This window comes from Aphelocoma coerulescens, chromosome 7 (genome assembly GCF_041296385.1).
Source record: "Aphelocoma coerulescens isolate FSJ_1873_10779 chromosome 7, UR_Acoe_1.0, whole genome shotgun sequence".
Classification (NCBI taxonomy): Eukaryota; Metazoa; Chordata; class Aves; order Passeriformes; family Corvidae; genus Aphelocoma; species Aphelocoma coerulescens.
In genome coordinates this window covers 8,184,446-8,207,143 of record NC_091021.1, presented here as the reverse complement: position 1 = coordinate 8,207,143, position 22,698 = coordinate 8,184,446, and the positions used below count along the sequence as shown (strand labels likewise).

The window sequence follows — 22,698 nt, the reverse complement described above, 5'->3', positions numbered from 1 at the left end:
AGAAAAAATGAAACCTGGTTTCTGCCTCTGATACAATTTCACAGTTCCTGCCCTTGCCCTTCCATCTGCTACTCTTCACAACTCCTCCACATCTGCAAACCCCTCTCCAAGACTTCAACTCCTCCTCTTTGTCCCATAGACCCACAATAACCCACTCTCATTTCTGGACTACTCATGTCCCCTTCTGCCTGGCAATACCTCAGCTCCCTGCCATTTCTCCTGTGCCCAGTTTACAGTAACCCCAGCTTTCTTCCACATCTTCTGACCTGAGTTGTGTGGTTGGCCAGGTGGCAGCAGGAGCACATGCTCTAGTTTTGCCAGTGTGCTGCCCGGATGGTCAGTCCTTCAGTCCTGCACACCACAGATGCTGGGTCAGATTCTCCCTGCCTTTCCGACAGAAAGCAGAGAAAATACCATCATTTTTCCCAAGCAGTGCTTAAGTTCATTTAAGAACCCACTGACAAGGGATGTGGCATTCAAAAAAGGGCTACAAAACTCCATGGATTTATCCAAATCCAAATGCCAGCTCAGTCCCTCATCAGAGGTCACTGGCTGAAACACTTGCTCTGTTTCTCAGTTCATTCTTTTAACTATAGACTGGTACTAGGGAGGGCTTTACTGAGGCACATATTTCTAATTCAGCTGAAGAGTTAAAGGGAAGCCATGACAAGCACTCTCTGCCCCAGGTGTTCCCCCCAGCATGCCCACAGCCACACGGTGACTTTACAAAATCTATTTATACGTGCAGTAATCCACTATTGGTACGGGTTGGAAAATGTTGCACAGTCTGAGAAGAATCAATATGGAGTCTAAAGAGCTAGAAAGCCCTGAAGATTTTTGTTAGTGACTAAAATCTCCTAATAATCCAAAAGCCTTGAAGTTATACCTGTTATGCTGTGAATACCTTGTAATAAGTACTTAGGTAGAGTTTCAAAATCAAGCCCATGATGCAAAGCAGTCCTTATAGACTAAGGAACCTCCATCTAAACAAAGACTCTATTTTCAAAAACTTTGTGCATGGGAAAGGTGTTCCTTTCCTCAGCTATGGATTTTTCTTTTTTTTTTACCTAATTCTTCTTTCATTATACACTGCTCTCAGCTGCTCTCGCTGTTCTGCGTAGAACTGAGATTTACCAAAGCCTTTTCTCAGAGCTTTTATTTTCTTAAAATATTTCCTTGTTGTTTGCAACCAGGTTGATTAAAAGTAAGGACAAATATGATTGCAGGACACCCAAGCACATGCCATGGAAGTCACTCAGTGCTGCCCTAATTTTCAACTCTGTTACTACCCAAAGTACATGACAGTGGGGATTGCACAATTGCTCCAAACCTTAGGGCACAACATTGATTTCTAGATCATGATTATTTTTGGCATGTGCCATCCTCCTGCTTTCAAAAAAAGGTTTGATAGTTTTTAAGTTAAAATAGAACAGAATATAGATGTAAAGCCTAATTCCACTTTCTTGTATGAAGAGATCCTGAATATTTAAAATAGGTTTAACCCATTGCTATTAGTTTTAATTCTTTTGGTGTTAGTTGGATGTGCATGTACTGCTATAACTCAAAGAAGAAACACAAAATCAGTGTATGCACTGAATTCTGTACCCATTAAAGAACCCCCAGAACTTTGTGATTATCATTATGAGACATTTGGGGAAGGACTTGGGTTTTTTTAAAAAAAATTGATAAAATATCCCATTTAGCAGCAGAACTTGAAGAACATGCTCAGTTTTACTCATGTACTTACACTTCAGTGTATCCTGCAGGACTTCATTGGATAGGGGCTGAGTTGCAGAAATTCATTTCATCCAGTCAGCAACACCTGCGCAAAGATATTTAGAAATGCTTAAACCATCATATTTGCAAAATTTTCCATGAGAAAAACAACATTATTTACTTAGAATTTACCTAGATGCTTAAAAATGTGCTAAAAAATAATTATGACAAAGTTACACTATAAAGACACTCTGCTCAAAAAAATGAGATGGAATAGGTGGGTATTCTTTTCTCCCACAGAACAACCTATACTTACCATCAAAGTAAAAAAGAAGAAACCAGAATCACAGAATCATTTAGGCTGGGAAACTGCTAAGATAATCAAGAAAATAAATGACATGTTTCTACACAGCACAAATGTTTATTCATCTGACTGTACTAGTTGTTAGATGCTTTTGTTTCAATTTGCATAATTAATCCAGAAATTATTAGAAAGTTTGTAATGGAAATCCATTTGGGCAATTTTAGGAATCTTTAAAACAAAATCTGTGCTCTTGGGGCTTTCCAGGTTTCGTGTCCTGGAACAGAGAGTGGTGCTGACTCCTTGGGACTCTCCAAACTCTTCCCCAAGGGCAGTGAGATCAGTGTCTCTGAGTAACCACAGAGCAAAGACACCCAAGGAATTCAGAAGCAGCCAAAAAATTGAGCACTAATTCTCACTGGAGATGACAGTTTTCTGGAAGAGTGGAATTTCTTCCAGCAGGAGGAGATGGAGCATTTCAGCTAAGGAATACTCACTGGCAGTGAGCCCTGACCAGGGCCCTGCAGTAACAGAGGAGTGCACCCTGTTCCCCACACACACTGGCCTCAGGTCAAGGGCTGATCTCGGGGCCACAGCAATAACCAGGGTTGTTTTTTTTCTAAGAAACCTTTCTTCATGATGGCTCCTTATGTGTTGCACACAGAAGCCGAGTGCTAAATCACCACAGCAGCACTGCACATTCATCATGGAGGAAAACTGAAACAGCAGCAACAAACCCCCCCAGGAGCTCTGCCTGGGGAAGAGGCAGCTATTGCTTTTTTTCAGTCTATTTATGAAACTGAAGACTGTGTTTGGCAGGAGGTCAGCAGTGAGTCTGAGCATACGTTGACTATGGACACACGTGGCTTCTGCCACCCCACAGCCTGAGCAGCCCTGGTGTGGTTTGCACCAGCCTGTGCAGCCAGGCACTTACCTCCTGGGGAGCAGAGACCCATCCTTACCCTGTGAGCAGGGCTGGAAAACATAAATAGATACAATAAGTACCAAATCTTATTCACTTTTTTTTTTTCAAATAAGGCAGCATACCAGCCACAGAAATATTCCTAATTTATATGCAAGTCCTCTTTTACTTAATTTTTTATCAGTACCTAACAGCACTAAGGCATGAAGCCTAGGCAGACATGCAAACTGCAGCCCTGGAAAACCCAGGCAGCAGCACAGCAAGAGGATTAACCAAACATGAGGCATTAGAATATTGCAAAGAGGATCAAAGGAGATTTGTGACTGAAAAGCCACCCACCAGAATTACAGTCAGCTGAGAAGCCGGACAGAGAAAAAGCGGGTAAATGTTTTGCATTTAGAGCTCTCCTAGAATAAACTCAGACTTTGGGATGTGCACTGCAATACACCACCAGATCAGGCTTCCCTGTGACATAGAGCTGCCAACAAAGCCATCTTCTTTCTACACTGAAAATTATAGCTTTGTGACAGTCAAATATTAGCTGGAAAAAAGCAAGAGTCATGTTGAAAGACGGTTGCTGGCATGCCTAAAACAAAGAGCCCTGAGGGCACCAACAAAGCAGTAGCTGTACAAAAATTGCCACACAAAAGGAAACAATACAGAGAAATAAGAGGAATGTAAGGCCCAATCTTGCCATAACGTTTCCTTCTCCAAAATAAAAATCACTGTCAGAGCTCCTGCTCCAAAAAGATACTAAAATTAATTATTAAACAGGAAATTGCCTCCCAGCAGAGATAAAGACAGACATCACTGCAGGCGAGGTTGTGGATCAGCTGAGCAGTGGCACACTAAAACCCTGCTCCCCCAAATTTTGTAACATCTGTGGACGTTAATGTACTTAATGTAGAGAAGTCATATGTTTCAGAGGAATGTTGTACCAACATCTGTACCTTCAAATTTCCACACTGAAATCAGCATTATGATGAGCAACAACTCCTCCCTTTTCCTCCTCCTCTGCCTTGCTTTCACACCTCGCTTTGGCTGCACCTGCCTTTATGTCCATCCACAAGTCTTTCCTTCCTCCTACTTTCTTCAGATCCATCAGGAGAGAGGAGGGTATGAGCAGCCAGGTGGGTGTGTGGCTGTTAACTGAGCTTAACCCACCACATTATTTCATCCCAGCTTTGCTCAGAGTAAGTCATCCTGCCCCTAAGAATTAATTCATCCCCTAAAACATATTCTTCGTGTGTTTTTAGGGACTAGGCTAAAGATAATGAATGGGTGTGAAATTGAGAGTTTTTCCTAGTACCTATAGTAAGTCCCCAAACCATGTTTCTCTGTGAGACCAGTTTCTCCACCTTGAAAGATTAAGCACTACAAACATGTGAAAGGGTGAACTCTTGCTGCCATGAGAGCAGTGGTGATGGCTTTTGCTGCTTTAAGAGCCTGGCCCACTTCTCTCAATCTTCCTTGAGGGCAGGCATGCATCCCCCCCGACTCTCAGGGATATCACAGGCAGCCTGTGGAGAGACCACCAAAGACTGCCCCTGCCATGCAGTCTGAACTGCTCAGTGCCCTAATGAGGTGGGCAATAAAACTGGCTTCCTTTGAGCACAGGGCAAATGCATTTTCAAATAGGAAATGAGACAGAAGATGCCTTAGGAAGAAGCCGGGGTAGTGACTCCTTCAGAGGATACATTAAAGCAAAGACGAGGGACTGAAGGATACAGATGCTGAGGAATTGCATCCCTCAGGGAGATTTATGGGTGACTGAATTTGAGCTATTGCTGCTGCTGAAAACTTCCATTTCCCTAAATTGCCTTGCTGACGGAGATCAAGCCCTCTGTACACTTTTTCTCATACACCAACATCACCTTTTGCAGCACAAATGGAAAATAAATTCTTTTATAAAGTGTCTTGGGGTGACTTTATGATGTGTATCCCCTATTGCTGCTTTATGCCCAGAAATTAACTTTGTGCTTTTCTGTGCCTTTATACGGAACCTGGTGGGGGAGGGCTGGTTGTAACCTGTTTTCTATCAGAGGATATTCTTCCTCCAAATTTGTCCAAACCAGCACATAAAGTCACAAAATGACTTCAGCTGTCACTGAAATGAGAAGATAAATTTGAAATTAATTTTCAGAAGAGTCTAATTTACCAACAATGTCATCATGATTACCTCACATACTAAATGTTTTGATGTCTCCAGACATTATTCAATACCCAAATGCTCTAATTATCTTATCTGAGATACCATCCAATATTAGATGTCCTTTCCACTCTATCACGAGGTTTTCAGCTGCATCATCTTCAAATCAGACAGGGAAGTTTATGACATTATATAGATCAAATAGAAAGATGCAAAAACATTTTTTTGGAGGTTATAACTAGAAATATTATCTATAACCACATAACAGCAAAGAAGCAAATAATGAATTTCATTCAGGCTATAGGTAGATCCCTATACACATAACTTTGCAATTTGATTTCAAGAAGAAAATATAACTTTTAACATTGAAAAAGTCATTTATTTGGGGGAACACAACTGTCTTGAGGACATCATGAGCAAGTAGAACACCTCTGCTGAAATACGTCAGTTATGGATGGCCTGTGTAATGGCTCTCATAGGTTAGCAAGCATAGTCCCGGAAGGGATGTCCTTGCTAAGGGGTGCTTACAGCTTCCTCTGGGACCTGATAGAACCTATCAGCTGGCCAGTTTGAATATGGACAATTCTTTAAGCCACTTAAAGTTGTGACCGCCTCTGTGATCCACACTTAAGAATAGACAAACTCCCCCCCCAGGCTCTCTCTCGTTTCCGGCGCTGGCACAGGTGGCTGCAGGCCCCGTGCGGGGGCCAGCGGGCCCGGCCAGGCCCTGCTTGGGCCAGGCCGGGCCGGGCCACGGCCAGCCTGGAGCCATGGGCCTGGTTCCAGCCATGGAACCCCCCCCCACTGCCTTGCCGTGGGCAGCCAGAGCGGCTCGGCTCTCCCCCCTTCTCCACTGCGATAAGAAAAATTCAACATCCCAGCTGCAAAGCTGCAAGGCCGAGGTGAGATTAACCCTTTTATTGCTGTGAAGAGCTGAAAACCTGAGGGAAGAGAGAGAGGAGATGCTTAAAGCTGAAAGTCTGTTGTGAAGCTATGATATGTCAGAGTATCCTGTTGTAATTTCATGAAGATATGGGGGGTGGAGTGTTCAGCTCGTAAGCAAAAGCACCTGCGCTGAGATAGGCAGATGCTGACACAGCTGTAATTTCATGAGAAGTTTGGACAGGGAGAGATGGAAGCGATGAGGACTTTTGCTCCAAATGGGAAAGGAGAAAACCTCAGTCCCTAGAGATGCTCCCAGAGATAGTCCTAAAGATGAAGATGAGGAAGAGCCTTTGCTCCCAGGGAAGGAGAAGGGCCTCTGTTCTTGTTTCTGAACGGCTCAACCTTAAAATTGTACCCCAAAACCTTCAAGAGTGGACCCTCGAAAGCAGTTGTGGGAAAAGCTGCAAGTCGGGGGAAGGGACTCACATGCGAGCAGAGAAACTCCTCTTCCTAAATGGACTGAACAAGGTTATTATGGAAGTGGTAAACAGACTGAACATCTGAAGGGTTGTCTTTTTACATTGTCAGTGGGAGAAGGGAGGAAGGTGGGGGGAGGAGGAGAGTTCTGAAGGTGTGGTATAATATTTTTTCCCCTTCTTTTAGGTCTGTTAATAAACCTTCTTTATATTCTTTCAAGTTTGGTGCCTGCTTTGTGTTTCTCCTAAGTCTTATCTCACAGAAGAGAAACAGTAATGAGTATTTTAGACCAAACCACTACATGGTGACACTGCAAGATTCAACAGAGCATGAGCTCACATTTCAGGGGCCCTTTTGGACTAGAGTTCTTCAAGTCTCATTTTTCCCCATTTCTCATTAGTTTTATGATATCCATTCCTACCTTTAATATAGCAGTAGCAAGAATATTTCAGTTGGAATATGGAGTTAGATGGCATAAGCTTGCTACACATTTACTTCATTAAGGCAAGGCTTTGAAGGAAAGCTAATCTTGAGTGCACGTAAAAAAGTTTTTATGACTAAAAAGACTCAAAGTATTTGATCTGTTAATATGCATAATTCTAAACAAGCCATTGCAGCTAAAGATTAGCTACTGCTAAAAAAATCTAGAAATTGAGATGGCATGATTTGAATAGTAAAGGATTTGTGGAATAAGCTTTGAGACAGAATAACATCAGGATTAATACCTAGGTTTTAGTGTTAATTGAGATATAGTGTTCACCTTTGACAGGTGGTGGGCACACTCATAGGTTTGGGACTGGCAGAGGCTGCTGAGCTAAGCCAGGGCTGGAGCTAGGGTCAAGTCAGACCTACAATACACTGCCAGTATGCCCCGAGAGGTGATGCCTAAGCATTGGGTTAGGCAAAGAGAAATAGGGTTTAGACTGGAGGAAAACTTGGATCTAAGGCAAAATCTTGTTTATAGAAGCCTGCTAAAAAACAACCAAGGCTACAAAATTTATCCATGGATGTTTAATGGCGGTAGCTCCAATCTCCATCCATTTTCCAGCAAGCTCTGGCTTAGAAAAGAGCACACCTTGGGCAGTATGAACTGATGCTGGTTTTGTTATACAAGCAGAAGCGTATGTGAGAAAAATGTGATGAGTATTATATGAGAATTAAACCTCTCTGGATCAGCATTGTGCTGTTGTAAAGTGCAGACACCAAGAGGCATCAGACATCCTGTATCGCATCGGTTTGGGACGCGGCCCTAAGTTTTAACAAGGACAGATATGCACAGACATACACACAGAGAGAGTTTTGTACCTTAATAATCTATGATCCAGTAGCTCATAAAACTAGAAAATGCCTTGGAGGGAGTTTCAGTATGATATGGTTATGTTTTAATAAAGTAGTTAATATAGGAAAGTAATATAATCTCTGAGAGACAAATGGGTTACAAAAAATCCAGGAAGGCCATTCTCATGCAGGTGGTCTGCCAACAATTCTATAGCTTAATACTAACTTGAATAACTTCTCACTCTCTTTCTGGCTGTCCCTTCTTCCCCTTCAGAAGTCTTTTTGATGCTGAATTAAAGATTGTTCATACCACACAGTTCAAAGTTCAAGATCCTGCTTGTATGCGGCATGACCTCTTACTAGCTGGAAAACTTTACTCAAATACAGGCTCTGTGATGAGAGGCCAACAACTGGATGCAGTTTCCACAGCAAAATTTGTGTCACTTAGCTTCAAAACAAGCCTGCATTTAGTGAACTAAAGGAGTTGTTCAGTGGCACAGCTAGGAGCTCACAAACACACACAGTCTGACAAATTCTTTTCAGCCAGCGTCAACAGTATCCACATACAGACAGGCATTTCAAGCCTCAGTTCTTCTGAATCAGACAGAATGAATCAGGATGAATAGTTTCAGCCAAACAAGAATATTTCGTGTTTTTATGCATCTCATCTAGGAACAGCATCACATACTACTAGTAGATAAATAAATAACTGCTAACTACCTGCAACCTGTACCATTTGCCACCTCCATACCCAGCTGCCTGCTAACAGAGGTCTCACTGGGGCATTGTCTTGGAGCACCATACATTCTGTTCTCACAACTGCCCTCCAAGTGGAAAATTAGATTTACTTTTGAACAGTGGGAAAATGAGAGACAGTGAGGGGGAATGGGTGTGGAAGTTTGGAAAATGTGTAGGCTCACCGTATGTGTGCAGTGAAGAGCTGTGCAGAGCGATCTGAGCCAGCGCTGCACAAGCCGGGCCATGGCACTGGGCACAAGGAATCGTGCTGTGCCGTATGGCTGTGCTGCAGGGACAGCAGGGATGTGTCACCTCCCTTGGAGCTGGCTCCAGTGCCTTAGCAGAGCTTTGCTTTATGGGTGCATGGCCAGGAAGAGAGTGACAGTAGGAGGAATACGGTCCCTGATCAACTATTAGTGCTCTTGGTGCCACTGCTGCTGGGCGGGAAACACGGATTTGTCCATGGTGACCCCAACAACTCAGAACAGAACCAGAAAATTGGCTCTTCAGTTTGCCATAGTGACTCCATAGAGCAAGATTTCATATAATGAAGAGATGAATCCATATTTGCGTGACAGAATTATCGATTATTTCAGTAGAGCCAAGACCCAAGTTTTAATATTCTGAAACCAAATATGATCCTTTGAGCTTCATCAGTCACCTTTCTCTATACCAAAAAAAAGATCCTAGGCCCCTCCATCTTGTTTATGGCTGTAAACAATTTGCTACCCAATTTACTGCTGCCTTGATTTTAATTAATAAAGGAGTTCATAAGATTTTTTCTTCTAAAGTCTTTGGACAGAATTTATGTAAAATATACTAGATAGAGACCTGCTATAAGTAAAAATAATTTTGAATAAAGATATATCTATTGAATTCACTTCTGAGATTCCCTGCAGGCTTACAATACAAGCACTCTATTCCAAACATAATGACAGGCACGATAAATTAATAACTTGTATTTATGAATACAACATTATTTCATGAATAGCACATACATAATTATCACGTTATACTGTCATAGTATTTGTTTGATGTTCATATAAGGGCACAGTTAAGAAGAGAGTGTTCATCACCTTTTTATTAAGGTGACAAAAAAATGAGAACCATCTCTCACTTGGAAGAAGCTTGTTTGGAAATAATTTGAAACACTAGCCCTCTCAGGAGATGCAGCAAAAATATCTCTTCTATCATCTTACAAGAGTAGCCTGTGAGCCACGTTAATCATCTTGGACTGAAATTTATAACAACATATGGAAGACTTGCCTCACTATTATTAGAAGTTACAAGTTTCATATGTGTTCGTCAACTAATTTAAGGGTCACTCCTGCTTCGAACATTATACCCCAAGTAATAAGTGCTATAACAGGTCATTTGCATTCAGGAAATTATTTTTGGAAGAAGCTCCTGCTTGATGCAAAAGGGCAAAGGACACTGGAAGCTAAAGTCAAGAATTTAGTTCTCTTGGAGCCTGATCCACACAGCTTTTGCAGGTTCGTATGATCTTTTAATTCCGTTTCAAAGGATTTTGATAACATTGCCTTTGGAATATTTTGTCTTTCGTGATATTTTTCCAGGTGTTATTAGTATTTACTCATGGCTTTGTGCATGTGCATGTAAAGAACAGAATCGCACACAAGATTTGGTCTCTTCAACCAGCACTGTGACTTTTTTGCACCTTTCCCATGCTTCAAATTTATTACTTCATCCTTGGATGGAAGAAAGCCACTTCATGCTATAATATCTCTGTTTGACTCTGTCAGTATTATGGGCATGAATAAAGAATTTAGTGAAAAGCTGTCTCCATCCTTTTGGGGATTGATACAGCTGCTCAGCTCTCCCTAGCAGAAAACTACAAGCAAGGTTTTGTGCTCTGCCCTGCAGTGAATTTGATGGTGTTAGAAATGTTTACGTAGGCATGTTGATGATGATACCATTGCACTGCAATGGTATCCATACCCCACCCTCCTCCCCAAGATCAAAATCCCCCAGGCTCAGTCCTACAGCCATGAAAAGACATTTTGGAAGGTTCTCAGCCACTTCCAAAAGTCGCCACTGAGCCTCAGTCAAGTGAACAAAGTCTGTTTATTTAAGCTCTGGAATACATTTTTTTCCTCATAAATTTTCTTTAAATATAGTCATGCTGCTCCTACACTCAAGCATACAGCAGATGGAAAGTAGATTTATTCTAGCTTATTTCCTGAACACTGAGCATGCAGCAGGCAAAATCACAGGTGGTAGTGTATACACTGGCTGCATGATACACCACTGGGTAGTAGTAAAAATGATGTTACGTTTTACTTTTACCCTGTGAGAAGTAGATTTCAGATCTTCTAGAGGAAATCAAATCTCATCTTAGAAGTATTTAGTATTCTAATTATCACCCCAGTAAACTCAAGTGCAGTATTTAAAACTATTGCATGATTAAAAAAAACCTTAATAATACATTGCACAAATTAAACCTATGCAAATTTCTTTTTAGATTCAAGACATTTCCTTGTCAATGAAGTAGCCAGAACCGCCCAAAGTGGAATAATTTAGTGCTGCTTTTTAAGAGCCACAGTTCTCATGAGGTTTGGCCACAGCTAAATGGGAAACACTTTGGGAAAAATGCTTCTGTTCTGCCTTCCAGTCAGACAAACCTGTGGAGCAAACTGTTCAGCTGGGAGCACTCAGGCAGCCGGAGGAACAACTGAATTACCTGCAAGGCTTACAGGGTTTCATGTTTATTATTATTTTAAACAATTGTTATTATTTAAAGAGAATGCCACTGTGGATAGCTTAATTAAAAACTTCTCTTCAACATGCAGGTGGTTTTTTTTGTAACTTCCAAATACTGGTGTGTAAAATGAGTAAATATAAGACAACTCCAGTTTATCTACATCTGTATAATCTATATGTTACCTTGCTAGAAATATTGTAGACAGTTGCAGAATATTGTTGATTACTCCATCTTCAGAGAAAGAAACTCCGTGCAGAGTAACCCTAGAGAGACAAAAATGATACAGAGCTGAAGCATCAATACCAAAAAAGCAGAGCTATTTACTATAGAAAAAAAAGAACAAGATAAATTATCTAAAGTTATGCATGGTACAGAGAAGGCAGATAAGAAATCACTGATTTCTCATAAAAATAAATTTTAAAAAAAGAGAGTACAATAGACCATATAATGGAATGGAAAGAAAAGACATTTCATAGGGGTTAAAAAGACAATACCTAATACATAGAGAGCCCACAGGAAATGCCACCATTATAACTGATTTAGAGCACCCAGATCTACTGCAGTGTGCACCTCAAAGCTTGGAAAAGATTTTTGATCTCAGGCTTTGACACTAAAGCCAGTCCTTAGCAGAGCTCAGGGTGTGATGCAGCAGATTATTTTGCAGGCTTGCTGAGATTTCTTGAGGATTATACAGTTTCCTAGAGTCCATGATTTTGGTAATATAACAAAGGACCTGGTTATATTCAAACAGGTACATGTTATCTCTGATTTCACAGCCTCAGCCAAAATTGGTGGGTTATTAATTAAACAGCAGAAAACAGAAAAGCACATATGTCATAGAACATGCCGCTTAAAGACAGTTTTCCTGGAAAACAAGACACTGGTGAAAACCTGAAGAGAGACTGGAGAGATAAGAGAGGTGAGAGCAGGTCAAGTAACAAAGTTTGCATTCCCTGTAGCCATGTTTCCCTTCATACCTCTGGATAAAACCCTTTGAATCTGATGAAAAAGAGGCCCATAAATTCTAAGGAATTAGCAATTAGTAAGCACAGAAATATAAATCAACTGAATGTTAATGCTTAGGACACTAAATGGCTGAATTAGATCCAAGAATACAACCCTGAGAGTCAGCAATGAGATATTGAAAAGATATTTGTGTTACATCTTTACAAAAGCAGAGGAACCTTACCAGGCTTGTTTGAATTGGAATGAAAGCAACCTCAATTCCTGGCTCCCAAGGATTTTACCACATGGATGCAAAGCCTGCTCTGGAGACATGTGACTCCTCAGACACTCACAAGAACTGCCCCCAACCCCATTAGCTTTTTGGTTGACTACAACTCATTAAGAAGATTTGTGTTTTATCGAGGTCTTCTCTTTAAACACCTGCTCTTACTCTATCCTTTGTAGAGTGCCAAAAGAGATTTTTGCAGGAAAACCCCAAACCAAATCCACTCTATTTTATAGCAGCTACTGCAATTGTTGCAAATTTGCAAATGGAGTACCTGGATGCAAACTGTGATGGATATTTCCCCTGTGCTCTGGGGGGCAAAGGAACCAGTGTAGATAAGACAAAATAATTTCAGTTCTTTAGCCATGTCTCAGACCAACCTTCATCACCAGCTGAGCTGAGGTAGTGCCAGTGTATTTGGGAAAGCTGATTCCAGCTTCTCATTTTTTCCCTTGCCTTTGCTTCCCTTCTTGGCACTTCTCAGGAATAAAAAATGTGAGGAAAGTGTCTCCCAATGCAAAGCTGGAAAATGTACTTGTCCTCAGAGGAAATCTGACTTCCCCCCAGATTAAAGCCTAAATAATACACTTCAAGCTCAATTCACTGCTGGAAGATGGAAAAATATTTATCATCACCACAACGTGCAGCTAGGAGAAGAGGAACCACCATTCCCATGCTCCATAGCTGTTACTTTACAAACCAGGCAGCTGCAGACCACGTGTTGGTCTCCTCTAATCCTCCACAAATTCCTGTGATTGGGAATGCTTGTGCTGTGTGTTCTTGTGCTATCTGCTTTTATGCTGAATGAGAAACTCCATGGGGACCATGCTGTGAGAAAGCCAAAGTGGAAACACCCTCCTTGTACCGTTGGCTGATTTTTCTTATTCTGTACAGGAAGTTTGGCCAGGGCACCACAACCCTTCTCATGTGAGGCGATCCTTTGGTGCATTTCTGGCCAGGGTGTGGGCTCCCTGACTGCCCTTCCTTCCAGCACAAGCATCCAGCCAGCCATGCTCTGGTCCCAGAGCCTGTTACTTTCCCAAGGAAGGAGGATATGTGATTTATATACTGCAGATGCCAAACACACTCATTTGAGAGGAAAGAGGTGCACAAAGCATGATGGGTGTGTTGTAGGAACTGCATATTAATGCCAGTTCCCAAACAGCAACTCAACCCCAATGACTGGCTCTAATGCCCCAGCTTAGGAAGATGGCTGTTTTCAGGAAGCAAAACCCTTTCCAAATGCTGCAAACACTCGGAGCATTCTGGGGCTCCAATCCTTTATAAGATAACTAAAAAGAGCACATCTCATACCTGGCTATATGGAGCAATTACTGACAGAGGTGACTTTCTCACGGTCTGCAAACCATGAATGACACCATTATACTGAAAAACACTTTTCAATTAGATTCTCTCTGGAAAATAAAAATTAAATTCTGTGCTATGCAATGGTATTTGCTGGTATTATCCTCTGAGTTTGTACTTGCTGCACTGTTCTGTTTCACTCTGGGCTAACACAGTGTAGGGCCATTCAAAAACTTCTTGAAACACAGCACATCATAATGCAAAACTAACATCCTTTCACTTGTAATATGCTTGTTTCAAAATTACTCACAGGAAAGGCTACAAAATTGCCTACCAGCTTTGCTCATTTTGTTACACTTTATTAGGCCTAAATGGCTTCAAGAACAGGAAATTCAGCCCTATGCAGCAGCAGCAATGCTCAAACTGGAAAAAAAAAAGAAGCTGTTAATCTGAGTTACGATTAATAAATTATTAATTTATATCTATATCAGGTGACACTAAATGTTAGCCCAAAGTGCAAGATGTTAGCATTTCTAAGTACAGCATTCTTCCTATATGAACAGCAAATACCCATTTCATATCATTCCAGATACATACTGAAATAAGTAATTCCTTCACATTATTTTGATAAACCTTATTTCTTGAAAGAAACACTGACCATTCATCAGGTAGCACAATTGTGGCAAGTATTTTGTGCCATTATGGTCCCCCAGATAATGCCTGATTGACTGATGTGAGGGAAGGGCTATACAGAAAGGAAATCTCATTTCTTAAACCAGCCAGTGCAATGAGAAAGCTGTTGAGCAGAAACTGCTCTTTTGCTTGAATGTCTAATTAAACATATCTATATCTATCTATATGGAATTATATGTACACAAACCATATAACTAGAGATTTACCAACACGGTCATTTTTAACACAGTTTAGGATCTAGTGAAGCAATTTCTCTCTACCAAGTTATTACTAGGATATTAAAATTTACCACACTGCTTTCTCAGAGTTACTCATATAAATCATTAGATACATCAATTAAAGTTTAGAATCAGCAAAGCAGACAACTGCACAATTCAATAGTTATTCACTAATTCTCATTTATTCTAGAGGCTTTGGACAGAATGACAAAATGCTTCCATTTCTTAATGTTGAGCTACTCCAGTAAATTGTAGAAAGTATAATAAAGTAATTTGATGTTGTCAATTTTATTTCCATTTTGCACTGCATTCCTAATTGTACCATCCATCTCTTTTCATTAATATGCTCTGGAAAGCCTCAAAAGTTTGGTCAAGTGCTTACATTTTTAATTGATCATAACCTCGGCTTTTGTATGCAGCAAGCCTTTTTCTTTTCAAAACTTCAGAAGCAATTGTGAAGTTCCTCAGATTTGTGTACTGGAAAAACCCTGGTGCAAAGTTCACTTGACATAAAAAAAGCTTTGTGTAATTATCACAAAATCAGTAGCAAATAAATAACTCTGTATCTATTAATCTGGGTATCCATGGAATATTCTTCTCTATTAGCTGTTCCAGATCTACTCACTAAAAGCCACTCTACAGCCTTCATTATACTAGGATATCTTAAAAATAAGCTCTGAAGAAACAACCACTGTAATACTTCAGACTTAATATGTGATCTCTGTTTTTTAAGCATCCTTTCAATCATTTGCATAGTCAATAGAGAGTATGAAATCTTTACATGATTTCCATGAGTGTGGGGCATATATCCATGAATACAGTGATAGTCAGGCTCTTTGCTATGAAGAGTTAATCCTGAAGTAGTTTTAAATTTCTGCAGAATGGTAGAGGGGGTTGAAAGTCTGTTACTGATGGCGAAAAACCCCCAGTCAACTCCCTTGTGGCTTATTCTTCTTTATCAACCAGTTGGCTAATGTTGCCAACTAGTAGGCTGGTGGGAGAGAAAAACTTGAAATCCCAAGGATAATAAACAAAAACCAAACCCAAACTTTTAAATTTTTAAAGTATCAGCCTTTAAAATTGTTAGGAATTGGAAGTGTCTCCTAGAGGAACCAGAGGCAATTCCCAAGAGAAAAGGGCAGTAAATCTAATGCTTTAGCCAGTACAGGCAGCTTTCCTTCTGTTGGTGCTCTTATGTGATGCTTCATAATGGAGCTCATAAATAGGGAACATCTTTACTACATCAGCAGGGAGTAAACAACAAATAAGGAAAGATATAAAGGAGAGGGAGTTAAAGCTGAGTTTCTTCTTGGATGCCCCGACACTTGTAAACAGTTGTAGTAGTTACGTGAAAATCCTCCAAAGGTACCTAATTTATTACAAAACGTAGCATTTATGTTCTTTTCCTCCAAGTGAGAATCAAATACATCAAGCAGTTTTAGGCAGCCTCTGATCTGCTCTTTGTCTTCTAAAACCCCAAAGCAGCTTATGTGACTTCCTGTCTCTGCATTATTTTGTACAGCAGTTTTCATAAATACCTGATTCTTCAGGGTCCTACTTTAAAAGGAGAAGCTTTCTCAGAAACCACAGCCTTTCGTGCCTGCATTTTCCCATAATACACTTATGACATTAAATAACTTTGTAAGGTTATATGTTTGTGATATGTCATATTTCTTCATAATCAGCTATTTTCTTAACTTTTTCCATAGGGTTATTAAAAATTTACATTAACAGCATTTTTAATGCCAGAGTTAAATCGAGTAGCCTAGCTCTCAGTAGTAAATTCAAACTTTGGTGATGAATACACCAGATTCAAAGGCGTTCTTGAATGAGTGCAGATCTGAATGTTGCTTTATTTCTTCAAGAATGTTACCACTGCTTTTCATTCAATCCTAGAGGCACTAAGATTGTGCCTGTCTAAACCTGACCATAGATGAGCACATGGCAGAAAGGAAAGAAGTTTAATTTCACCATAATTTCATCTTATTGCTGGCATCAGATGGAATTCAGCTTCCTCAAAGGTCTTTGCTCATGAACCAGCAGGGCTGACTAACAAAGCTTTAAACTAGACTGATGGGAGAGGGGATAACATCAGGATTGGCCGTGACAAGTTGTGGGATGACATGCCAGGGTTAGAGGGATGAGATGCCAGCAAGAGCCCTAAGCTGGTGGCTCCAAGACACAGTGGCTGTGCTGGAGCACACTTCAAGTCTTGCAGAGATGAACCAGGGGACTGTGAGGCAGTCAGAACCAAGATGGAAACACCAGTGAAATACTTCAGAGCACCCAGCTGAGGTGCCTCTACACCACTGCACACAGCGTGGGCAGCAAACAGGAGGAGCTGGAAGCCACTGTGCTACTAAAAACTGTGACTTACTTGTCATTCTTCAGGTGGGACAAATGCCAGGACTGGGGCGCGGCTATTGATGGCTACAGGCTATTCAGAAGGGACAGGTGAGGAAAGAGAGGGCAAGGGTTTGCCCTCTACATCAGGAGGTGGACAGAAAGTGAAGAGCTGTCTCTAAAGAATAGCCATGAGCAGGTTCAGAGCTTATGGGGAAGAACCAGAGATGAAGTCAAGGAATGTTGTAGATAGTGTCTACTGCAGGTCCCCCAATCAAGGGGAGCCTATCGACAAAGCCTTCTTGGCCCACCTACAGGAGGCAGCCCATTCACAGGCTCTTGTCCTGCTGAGGGGCTTCAACCACCCTGACATGCTGGGAAAGCAACACAGTGAGCTGTAGGTGACCCAGGAAACTCCTGGAGTGCAAGGAGGATAACTCCTCTGGCCGGGTAATAGACAGTCCTACCAGGGGGGAGGTGATACTGCACCTGATGGTCACCAGTGCAAGTGGGCAGAAGAGGGAAAAAGCTTTCTTAGCCCTGTATGTTGCTATATTGCTGTGATTTTTCTTATTGCTTACAGGCAAGTGGGTGTTACAGGCTGCTCCCATCCAGCCTGTGGATTCAGTAGAGGCAAAAACCACAGAGAGGGACCAACACAAAGGAGGCATGCAGGTCATAAAGGACGGCAGCAAAGGGATAGTTTAGGATGAGAAGCCAAATCTATTCCACAAATAGCTATCTTCTGAATAAAAAAGCTAATTAATTCAGTCCATAATGGCACTGGGGAAGATTGAACAGAGCCAAATTCACTGCATTTTGCAAAACCACGTTTTCTTCTTCTTTCAGGAACATGTTAGCTTTTAACGCCTTATGCATTAAGAAAAAAAAAAAAAAAGATGAAAAAAAAATAAAAGGAGAAAGAAACCGGAAAAGGAAAAAGAAAAACACTTCAGAGCAGCAGCCCTCGCTTCCCAACAGATGCTGTTCCAGAACAACCCAGCAGAGGACACGCCACTCACACAAAATCGCTGACCTCCTGGGATGAAAATCCCCTTCGAAGAGCTGTGCCTTGGAGAAAATACAAGCATTTTTGTAGCTGGTGATGCCGAGACAAGTATTTTGGTATTTCAAGCAGTTTGATTGTGCAAATGCACAAGTGAAACGTCTCCAAGCACGGTAACAACTCTTTAGAGGAATCCAAGGTTTGTCATCAGTGATGCAGCAGCTGATGCAGCTATTTTAAAAGACATTGAAGATGAAAGTCAGGATGAATGTCAGGAATTATAGGTAAAAGCAGAAAAGCTACAACTATAAATAAAAGAAAGAAAAGACAGCATCCTTTAAGAAGGGCAGAACCCTTAGAATTAAGTTAATGTTTAATAGGGCTCTTTTACAAGATATATGATAAGATACGTAGACACCTTAGCAAAGGCTGCAGAATAAAATCCTAAATACAAAAGAACTCAGAAAAACTGGAAGCTTTCACTATAACTGCACCCTTCCTTAAAAGTTTTAAGGAACTTAATATACTTCCCTATCTGTTTCTAGAGTTCATTTCAACTATTCTATCAGGCTGGTTCTGGAGCAATGTGTACTGGAACACGCAGAAGAGGAAAAAGCAACAGGGTATTTTTGGCCCAATTCCAGAGGCATAGTTATGCACGGCAACAAAAAAGCTGCAGGCAGGAGGGAGATGGCCAGGAGCTGAAGGTAACTCTGTACAACTTCCCCAAAGGCTATGTTCAGCAGCATCTCTTGGGCAAGCTGAGAGGTGCATGGGCTGAAATGGCCACAGCAGCCCTTTGCCACCAGTTTTACCTGTTTGCCCCATTTTATCCATCGCACAATTGCATACCATGGCTTGTGAGACACTCCTTAGCAGGCAGGACTCATTAGTGCAACACCCACAGCTCCTGAGTGGAGGAAATCATCTTCCAGAGAGTGACATTTTGTCCTGCTACTCAAACCACAGACCCAAATAACACCTCGTGGGAGACCACTCAAAGTCCCAAATCGCTGAACGTTCTTGGTCTTCATGGGAAAGCCATCTGCCAGCAGGGGTTGAGAAGGAGTTGCAGTATAGCCCATCCAGATGCCAGTGTACCAAGTAATCCATTCCCTGAGCCATGCCTGGCTCTTCTCCTGTGTGAAACAGGATATCTAGAACTCAGAACTGGTAAAACCAAGATGGACATGTTTCTTTCTTGGCAAGCTGAGGGAATTAAATATTCATACCACCAACATATATGAAGCTGACTTCCAGAATGTTTAGAAGGTTATACATGACTACTTTCTTAGGGGGAAAAAAAAAAAAGTATAGCAAAGGACAAACTCTTTCAAGCCATTTGTTACAGAGCAGGAACTCACACAAGTTACAGCCTTCATATTTTAGTTCATGGCAGTAAGTTTAAAAGTGGCTATGCTTGCCCTACAGTGGATGCATTTACATAATGTAATTGCGATCGTGTTTCCACAGGCATTTTGTTACTGCAAGAGTTCTTTCTAGGTGGTTTATAGACATGGCCTTATATCTGCTTTGTGGTTCAAAGTAATGCATTTATCTTGTAATTCCAGTGGCTAAGAGAAAGCATCTGGTGAGCTAAGACAGCTGGACTCATAGTTAAGCACTTGAAACACCCTAACTCCACTACATTTAAGTACATGTCTGAATTTTTCTATTCAAATTTCACTGTTCTAAACAAAATAACTTCACAATCATTATTTCCAGCTTATAGCAGCAAAGAAAGAGATGAGTCTAGTCCAAAAAGACTTAAAATTGAGTTCTCTATCAATTTCATTTTGCTATTCTGGAATTTAGGCTTTGTGCTGACAAAAGTGAGAGAAAAGCTTACTCAATTAGTATCTTCCACAGCAGCTCAGGAGGAATGTTATCTCTTCCTTATAAGCAAACCAGGGAGCGAAGCCAACTGGTTCAGAGGGAGGACTTGACATCAATGTAAAGAGCAATCACAGATTTACAGTGCATTTTGCAACACCTGCTTTGTTTCTTCAAGTTCTACCTTCTGAGGTGAATCAATTATGAGAACTATTTCATTTAACTTAAACAAGAGATTAAAGAAAAGTGAATTTCTGGTCCTGCAGGCTTTAAAGAAGTGTTTGAAAATGCAGCCTACAGCAGGATGAAGTCGTCCAGTTGCTGGCAGGGTTATAACCCATGTCCCTTTCCTCCCCTGCCAGGAAAGCAGCTCCTTCATACTCCTGTAACTCTCCTTTTTCTCAGAAATGTCCTGGTTCCCTTCCATGTCCGCTTGGTCCTCCCCCAAAACAAGCTGAGATCCCATCCTGCTGTCCCTGTGCACACTGTGTGCATTGCTGGCCGGGCAGGGGTGACAGGCTGGGGATGGTCCAGGGCGAGTGGCGTGCTGAGCCGAGGGAGCACGAGCTCACTGGCTAAAAAGCCTGCCAAAAAGGATGGGTAATGCTTGGGCTCTGCTCACCTTCTCCTCAGGGAGGGCATTAGTAATCTCCTTTTCCTCTGCACAGTCACTGTTTTTCCATAGAACTTGCAGTTACAGCATGTCTTTGAGACCTCTATATCAACCAAATTTGTAGGGGGTGGGTTCAGTTTCTTTTTCCTTTTTTTTTTTAATTTTTCAAAAAAAAATTTTAAGTTTTTCCAAGAGCTCATGGTGGAAGGGGGAAAGTAGAGGAGAAGTTGCCAGGTAGACAGATGTATGCCTTTTTCCTTTAAAAAGGAACATTCTTGCAGTGCTTGATTTTGGGGGCCTGAGCCATGATCTCCACATAGTCAGGATTGGGAATACTATTCGCTATTGGCAGGCACAACGGGTAGAATGACACAAATCCCAAAGATAATATTAAAATGCCATAACATTCAGTAAGATGTGCATTTCATTTTTAACTCTTCTTTAGTTTTGATAGTGATAATGTGTTAGGGTTTTGTTGTTGTGGTGGTTTTTCAAAGTATTTTTTTGCCTAATAAATTTTAGAACAACTTTTACCTGGTCTCTTTATCACTTATTTTTCTCCCCTCTATCACCTACTTCTATAGTCATCACTTTCCAAAAACACTACAATGCCAGTCAGACAGAAAAACCACATATTCTATTATTATTATCAAAGAAATTAGTCTTCAAGAGCTCCTGATCAAGTGCAACTCATTGTGCTCTTTCCTAAATTCTTGCAATTTCAGAGAAAAAAGAATAAGCCAGCAACCAGAAAAGATGAAAAGTATTCTACTAACAGCCTAGAGTTATTCAGAGTACATATGAAATGCATTTTATGAGAGAAATGGAAAAATAGTGCTGTTATGCAGCTGCTGGTGAATTCTGGGGTGCTTTTGTCACCCTCAGACAGCAGTGCCTGTGCCACCACTCCAGCTGCTATTGCTGCCTCCTAAACAGCGGTGCTCGGCAGGGTCTGTTTGCCACCACGCGTCACCTGAGAGCAAGCTGAGCTCTTCCCCAGAGCTCACTGGGGTGTCAGGCTTACAGCAGAGGGCCTTGGTCCTGCAGCCATAAATAAGTGCTGCACAGAAGGGTGCAAAGGGACTCTAGTTTGCAGATTAATGGAATCTCTGCAGAAGCCTGGGAAAAGAACCTTGAAGCTCTGCACATTCATGCTGGCCAGCCAGAGCAGGAAGGCTTGCAGGAGAAGGAGCAGGCCAGGTACCAGTGTGGCTGCAGAGCACAGCCCAAGAGGAGTCACAGTGCTGAGGCATTGCTGAGCACCTCTCTTGCCCCTCTCCCTCACGAGTGGCTTTTAGACATGGTCTGCCACAACACTGAATTACTTTCATATCAATGACTGCATCATTATTTCCATCTGTTTATTGATGAATCATTATCTTAAACTGTTTCTGCTGTGAAACCTGGTACCTGTCAAAGTTTCCACTTGGACTAGATTTCTTTTCACAGCCATCTGGTTAAGTCATTCTAGTTTAAAATAAAGAAAAAATTAAAAGTGATTTTATGATGACATTTGCTGTCATAATAGTAAACAAACTCCAACTTAAATCCCCCCAAAAATTCACCAACAGGTCACTGCTTTTCAGAAAGATTCTTGCTGTGAATCGTCCTATGCATCTTCCATAAAAACACATTTCTAGCACTTAAAATGTACTAAGAGTCTGTTTTAAAGGTGTTATAGGCATGGCAGGCAGTCTGCACTGCAAACTCCTGACTTCTAGTTCCAGTGAACCACAGCCCATTTATGTTATCACATGTTGAGAGTAGCTGCATCGGTCTCTGTGTAAAACTCAGATGCTCAAGAGCTAAGGCAGCAAACTGCTCGCTTTGAACATGGGTTTTGGCTAAAATCAGAATATCAGGGTCTGACCCTAAGGCTGTATGCCTGGAATGTGTGAGCGTGATACATCTATCACTTGCATCAACTTTACATCAGGGCAGGACGATCAATTTCAATCGAATACTTGTGATTTATATCACTGGTAATGAGCTGAATATTAGGCTCAGTTCTGTGGTATACAGTGAATTTGCATGCCCTGGTGAGGTGATACAAAAGAATATGAATGACCAGGCAGAAAAAAAAATTTTTTTGAGAGTTCTGTCCACATCTTTACCTATACCAATGTTTTTCTTACATGAACACACGCAAAACACCTTTTCTGACATATTTTTATGTGTACTCAGAATGGAAAAAGAAAAGAAACCGTGAGAAACTGAAAATTCAGTCCTAACTTAGGCAAACTTTGGCATATTGCATGAAATTCCAGG

At 41.2% G+C, this 22,698-nt stretch overlaps 1 protein-coding gene across 12 annotated transcripts in view; it reads right to left on the bottom strand.

The window, feature by feature from the left end:
* C7H2orf88 (chromosome 7 C2orf88 homolog) overlaps positions 1–22,698 on the bottom strand; it is a 46,540-nt gene that overhangs the window by 17,748 nt on the left and 6,094 nt on the right. For 7 of the 12 annotated variants that reach the window (XM_069021979.1, XM_069021978.1, XM_069021981.1 and 4 more), the window contains 2 exons: positions 11,371–11,451; positions 1,748–1,822 (listed from right to left, as the gene is read on the bottom strand). The gene's annotated coding sequence lies outside the window, so the exon portion shown is untranslated. Of the gene's footprint in view, positions 1–1,747; positions 1,823–2,951; positions 2,993–11,370; positions 11,452–22,698 lie in introns of all 12 variants that reach the window. The other 5 variants (XR_011152220.1, XR_011152221.1, XR_011152224.1 and 2 more) reach the window with 1 other exon arrangement.